Source organism: Nycticebus coucang, chromosome X (assembly GCF_027406575.1).
Source record: "Nycticebus coucang isolate mNycCou1 chromosome X, mNycCou1.pri, whole genome shotgun sequence".
NCBI lineage: Eukaryota > Metazoa > Chordata > Mammalia > Primates > Lorisidae > Nycticebus > Nycticebus coucang.
The window spans coordinates 14,621,422-14,627,998 of record NC_069804.1 but is presented as its reverse complement, the minus strand read 5'-3'; the positions used below and the strand labels follow the sequence as shown (position 1 = coordinate 14,627,998).

General features: G+C 39.2%; 1 non-coding gene across 1 annotated transcript; it reads right to left on the bottom strand.

Annotated features, from left to right (window-relative positions):
• Window positions 1-5,624: 5,624 nt before the first annotated feature.
• On the bottom strand, window positions 5,625-5,750 carry LOC128578882 (U6atac minor spliceosomal RNA). The gene has a single exon (XR_008377976.1). It is a non-coding gene; the product is annotated as a U6atac minor spliceosomal RNA (small nuclear RNA).
• Between the last annotated feature and the right edge of the window lie 827 nt (window positions 5,751-6,577).

Here is a 6,577-nt window from a genome sequence, read left to right as displayed (position 1 = left end):
TAGGTTGATGACATAGGCAGTAATGAACTCTGACTGGTTTAGATTCTCTCCTAAAGATTAGTTCATTCCTCCTCATTAATGACCTTGGGATGTCTGCTGGTACAATATTATTTGTACAGAATCATCAAAATTATATGTATTTTGTGTCATAAGTTAAACATAAGAATTAAAAATGTGACTGAATCACCTTGAGGACAATCTCTTTGTTTCTCAGGTGCTAGTAAATTATTTCTTTCTGAGGAAAAGTGGTCCCCTGAATGTAAGCCACTAAAGTTATTGGTAATGTATATTGATTCTGTACCTCTAACAATCAGATTTCAGTTAAATTGCTAAATGGATGTCCAGGGAGACCCTTGGTCAAATTCCCTCTTGTGGGAGTTTAAATTGTTCTGAATTGCCACTATTTGTCTTAACACTCAATATACAATTAGGACTTTTCCATTCTTGTAGGAAACAAATGGGACTGGAAAGCAGGACTGTTTTCTCTTGTACCTAACTAAGTCACACTGTGTACATGTCCCTAAAGACAGTTTATATGTACTGCAGTGAATGAAACATGTTCTGCTGAAATTTGCCTGTGGGAGGTTTCTCTCAGCCCTGAGATGGTGCCAGTTCGATGTACTGCTGTTGTTCTTATGTTAGAGAGGGCCCTAACAATTAGACCTTCCTTCTGTGAGGTAACAGAATTGCATTTGGCCACCATGTTTTCTGCCACCTACACTCTTTGAGGAAGTCATTCTGTCATGGGCAAAACTCTCTGGAGCCATTGTTTCCCTGCATGTCTCAGTCTCCACACCCTAGACATTTGGGGCTGAAGAATTCTTTGTCATGGGGCACTGATTAGCAGCATTCCAGGCATCTAGCCACTAGATCCCAGTAGCACCCCTACCCTTAGTGTGACACAAATGTCTCCTGACATTGCCAAATGTGACTTGGGGGAGGGGGAAACAAAATTGTCCCCCATTGAGAACCATTGAGCATTTTCTTTCTGCTGGTGAAGAAAATGAAAGATTCAGGCACATTTAGGTTGAGGGAAGAAGAAATCTCACAAGAAGAGAGCTTAAGTCAGTGGGCACAAACTGAATACCACTGAATGTTGTTTGGGGAAAAAGGTAAAGGGGCCATAGAGGCTCTTTAAGGACCAAATCAATCTTGTGATCTTCATTTTTGTCTTGTGAGATGGGCCAAGATGCCATTTTTTTTAAGTATTAGAAAACATATGATTCAGGTGGAGCCTGTGGCTCAGTGGGTAGGGTGCCGGCCCCATATACCAAGGGTGGTGGGTTTGAACACGGCCTGGCCAAACTGCAACAAAGAATAGCCGGATGCTGTGGTGGATGCCTGTAGTCCCAGCTACTCGGGAGCTGAGGCAAGAGAATTGTCTAAGCCCAGGAGTTGGAGGTTGCTGTGAGCTGTGACGGCACAGCAATCTACCAAGGGCGACAAAGTAAGAGTCTGTCTCTTTAAAAAAAAAAAAAAAAAGAAAACATATGATTCTCTGTTTCTGTCTCAGCTTCTCCAGGGAAATAAATAAGTTTGAGCCTGAGCTAATAACATGCATTGACTACATGATAGGAGTTAAAATAGAAAAGTAAAACAGTTATAAAAACAATTATATAAAAATATTGCCTTTAGACTTTAGTTTCTAGTAGTAGGGCAGGAGAAGTTTCTACATTGACCCTCCTGTTGAAAACAATTTAAAATACTATATTAAAAAATTATTAAAAGTGGGGCGGCACCTGTGGCTCAGTGGGTAGGGCACCAGCCCCATATACTGAGAGTGGCGGGTTCAAACCTGGCCCCGGCCAAATTGCAACCAAAAAATAGCCTGGCATTGTGGCAGGTGCCTGTAGTCCCAGCTACTCGGGAGGCTGAGGCAAGAGAATCACCTAAGCCCAAGAGTTGGAGGTTGCTGTGAACTGTGATGCCATAGCACTCTACCGAGGGCGACCCTCTCTCTGAAAAAAAAAATTATTAAAAGTACAGATATCTGGCAGGAAAGAATGGAACATGTAATTGATAGACTGAGTGAAGATGGAAACCTAGAAAGTTAAGTAGAGCACCAAAAGTAGATTTTGACATTGAGAATTCTGGTCAAACTGCTGTGAAATTAAATTTCAGAGTCATATTGTCTTATGACATGGATTCCTGAGAAGAAGTCAGGGCCTGCCTAAGGGGAAGAATCTAAAGGAAGGCCTCCATCATAACATTAGGAGCCCAAAGGGCTATAGTATCAGGGGACTACAGGGAAAATTACTCTCTGAACCTTTGCACTAAGAAGAGGGAAGCCTGCAGGAAGTTGTGACCACAAACTCTTTAGATCACTGGCAGCCCAAATTCATAGTTCTTGAGTAGTTGACAAAATCTGAAACCAATAATCTAATAATAATAATTATTTTTTTTTTTGTAGAGACAGTCTCATTTTATCACCCTCGGTAGAGTGCTATGGCATCATAGCTCACAGCAACCTCCAACTCCTGGGACTTAGGCCATTCTCTTGCCTCAGCCTCCCAAGTAGCTGAGGCTACAGGTGCCTGCCACAACACCCAGCAATTTTTTTTGTTGCATTTTGGCCGGGACCTGGTTTGAACCTGCCACCCTCGGTGTATGAGGCTGGCGCCCTACTCACTGAGCCACAGGAACCGCCCCGAATAATCTAATAATTTTAGATGTTTGGTAAGTGCCCACAGATGACAGACAGAAGCAAATGCCAATTCTTTCTATACTAGGAAATATATTCTAAATCTCTAAGGATTCCAACAAATAAAAATTTTAAGGTATACAGACAATGAGTAAAAGAAATAATGAAAAATGCTAGATATTGTGGTACCATGAGTGAGAATTATCAGAAAAAAAAAGAAGAGCAAGAAGAAACAGACCTACAAAGATTTCATGTATTAGTCACAGAATATAAAATAGCCAATGATTACTATATTTTTAAAAATAATGATTAGTTTCAAAAATACATACAAAAAAACAAAAGCTGTAGAAAATTGCCAAGCAGGTTTGAAATAGACCTTCTAAAATTTAAAATATTAAATAGCTCAAAAGAGATGTTTAATAGAAATTAGAGCTATCTTAAAAAATCCTAATAAACTGGAAGATTTAACCGAAGAAATTAATCAGAATGTATCAGTGAAAGGACAAATACAAAGAAAACATGAAAGAAACGTTAAAAGACGCAGAGAACAGCACGAGAAGACTAATTTAAGTCTAATCAAAATTGCAGGTGGCAAAGAGAGAGCAAATGGACACAGGTAATATTTGAACACACAGTCTAAGAAAATAAAATGACAGGATTACCTCATTACACAACAGAGATACAAAATATTTAAATAAAATGGTGGATTTCATCCAGAAACACAAGATTGTCTTAGTACTTAGAAATCAATCTAAATTGTAATCTACTACATTAACAAGAAGACAATAACATATTATATGTTACTTACTAGATGCAGGAAAAGCATTTTTTGAAAAATAAGCATCATTCACAATTTTAGAAATTGCCCTCAACCTTTAAAAAAATTAGAATGGGAAGGAATCGCCTTAACATGATAAGAGCACCTATTAGGTTAAACCATGAAATCACTATCTTTGTAAGTAAAAAATGGTCAAATATCACCTATTTTATATCTTTCAATGCAATACAAAAAGCTACAGTGAACATTATAGTCAGTGAGGAGAAACTAATTACCTACCCTGTTTCCCTTTGAGTTCAGATACAAGGTGAGGGGCTCACTCATCACTTCTATTCGACATTGTGCTGGTGTCCTGGTCATGTAGTAAGGCAAGGAAAAGAAACATAAGGAAAAAGAATTGGAAAAGAAGACAAAATATCAGTATTTGCAGGGGGTGTGATTACATTTATAGAGAACCGTAACCATGTGCATAAGAATGAAACTCAGTAAGAGAGTTTAATAAGGTTACTTGATTTTATGCATATGAGGCCGGACAATTAAATTCATAAATTCACTGTAGAAAAAGTGCCACGTACCTCATTGCTGAATATCATTATAGTCACCTTCAAAGTACTTACTCCACTTGGTAAGCTATGCACCAAAGCCAGCCCCTAGTTCACCCTTCAAAGCAATTTTGGAACTCTTTTTCTGGACTGGCCATCAGAGCTGTCATTGTACAAGGACCCACATGTGTATGTATGCATACATATATACACACACGCGTACATATATTTGATACATTATTTAATTAATTACAAAATGGGGGAAGGGATGGGATTCTTACATATAGTAGCAGCAAAACTATATGTACCTCAGATTAAATCTAACAAATGATGTGGTGTAAATTATAAAACTTTAGTGAAAATTATTAAAGGAGACAAATCATTAGAAAGATGTGCCACGTTCATGGACTGAGAGACTCAGTATTGTCAAGGTGTAAAGTCTTCTCAAATTGATCAGCACTTTAATTCATAGCCATCAAAGCACTAATGGTTTTGAAAATTGACAAGCTAATTCTAAAATTTTTGGCAAAGAGTAGAAAGGACTAAGAAAAGAAAAGAAACTTTTTATTTTTATTTTTTCTTTTCTTTCTTTGCAGTTTTTGGCCAGGGCTGGGCTTGAACCCACCACCTCTGGCATATGGGGCTGGTGCCCTACTCCTTTGAGCCACAGGCACTGCCCAAGAAAAGAAACTTTTAAAGCAAGGAGATGGTTATGTTAATCAGTTAGATGTAAGCATTCCACATTGTATATCAAATCAGCACATCGTACCCCATAAATAATGTACACAGTTATGATTTAATAAAGAATTAATAAAAAGAAAAACTTTTGCTGAAGAGCAAGATGGTGGACTCATCCTCTCAGATAGCAGGGCTTACTATAAACTGTAGTGATTATGACAGTGCAGTGTTGGTTCAAGGCAAGACAAACCAATGGAATCATAGCGAGCCCAGAAACACATTCACGTATGGGATTCTCAGTACAAAATTGGAAACTCGTCAGATCACTGGGAAGAGGGTAGATTTTTCAGCAATTGGCATTGAATATGGGTAAAAGAGAAATGTTCTACGTATTTTGTAACTTACCTGAAGGTCCATTCCAATTGAATCCAAGAACCAATGGGAAGTGTAATGCTGTAGGAGAAAACAGGTTGAAAATTATGTCTCAAAATAGAGCAGATTTCTTAAGAAATAAAAATTGAAATTTTAAGGCACTGATAAACTTGAGCAAAATCTTGAAAACTAAAGATTTCTTTAATGTGCACCATAAAAATTATGAAAAGACAAGCTCTATGTATGAGATGATATTTATAGACCATATTAACTCTGTAAGGATTATATCCAGAGTATATAAATAATTTACAGAAAAACAAACAAGGAAAAAAGTGAACAACCTAATAGAACAATGAATACCAATTATATTTTTTAATTTCAGATTAATATGAAGGCACAGACGATTACGTTATGATGTTTGCATCTGTTAGGTAGAGTCCAAGTTGTAGTTGTGGCCCTTCCCAGGAAGTGTGCCATATATTGTGCCTGTTAGGTGAGAGCACACCAAAACCCCTCCCTCCTCCCCATCCCTCCTACCTCCTCCCCTCTCCCCCCACCTCCTCCCCTCTTCCCCCACTTGACTTTAATGGTGTTTAGTGTTTTTTTCTTGTGCAAAAAACGATGGTTAGATGCCACAAAGTAGGTGGCAGTGCCTTAGGTGTATGTGTGTTGTTAGGCCCAAGGGCCTCTTCCATCCTTGTCAAGGGGAATGCTAACCTTCTCTGCTTTCATACAATACCGAATACCAACTTCAAACAGACATCACATGAAAGAGGATATCCAAAACCAGAGTTAGGCTGGTTTTAGATAGAAAGGCTGTCAACCGGGCGGCGCCTGTGGCTCAGTCGGTAAGGCGCCGGCCCCATATACCGAGGGTGGCGGGTTCAAACCCGGCCCCGGCCAAACTGCAATCAAAAAATAGCCGGGTGTTATGGCAGGCGCCTGTAGTCCCAGCTGCTCGGGAGGCTGAGGCAAGAGAATCGCTTTAGCCCAAGAATTGGAGGTTGCTGTGAGCTGTATGAGGCCACGGTACTCTACAGAGGGCCATAAAGTAAGACTCTGTCTCTACAAAAAAAAAAAAAAAAAAAAAAGAAAGGCTGTCAACCTCATTAGTGAATAGGGAAATGCAAACTGAAACCCCAATTAGACCTCACTACGCATCTCAGGGCCTCTGAAGAAACTTTCTCCTCCCTTATTTTCCTCCCATTCTCAAGTATTTGTGGGTATGTTGATCAAGTCCACTTATTTTTCCTTTTTCTGTACTTGGTGTGTTGATTTAAAGAGTGATGTGACAAGTTCTCGCTCATTGGAAAGGACATTCATTCCATAAAGTATCTGCATTTCCTGGCCTCTTAAAGGGACTACAGTCTAGTGACTACTGATGTAAACATACTTATACTGCTTGCCATGAATTTGTTTTTTCTTGTCTTTGCTCTTGTCACCATCATAATATCCTGAATGTGAAACATCTAAGGAAGTTGTGGTGAAAGATGGAGTTCTCTGAGGCCCATGGAGGGCGCTATGTGACCTGGCACTGCCCTTGCTCTGGGAAGCACCCCCCAAATC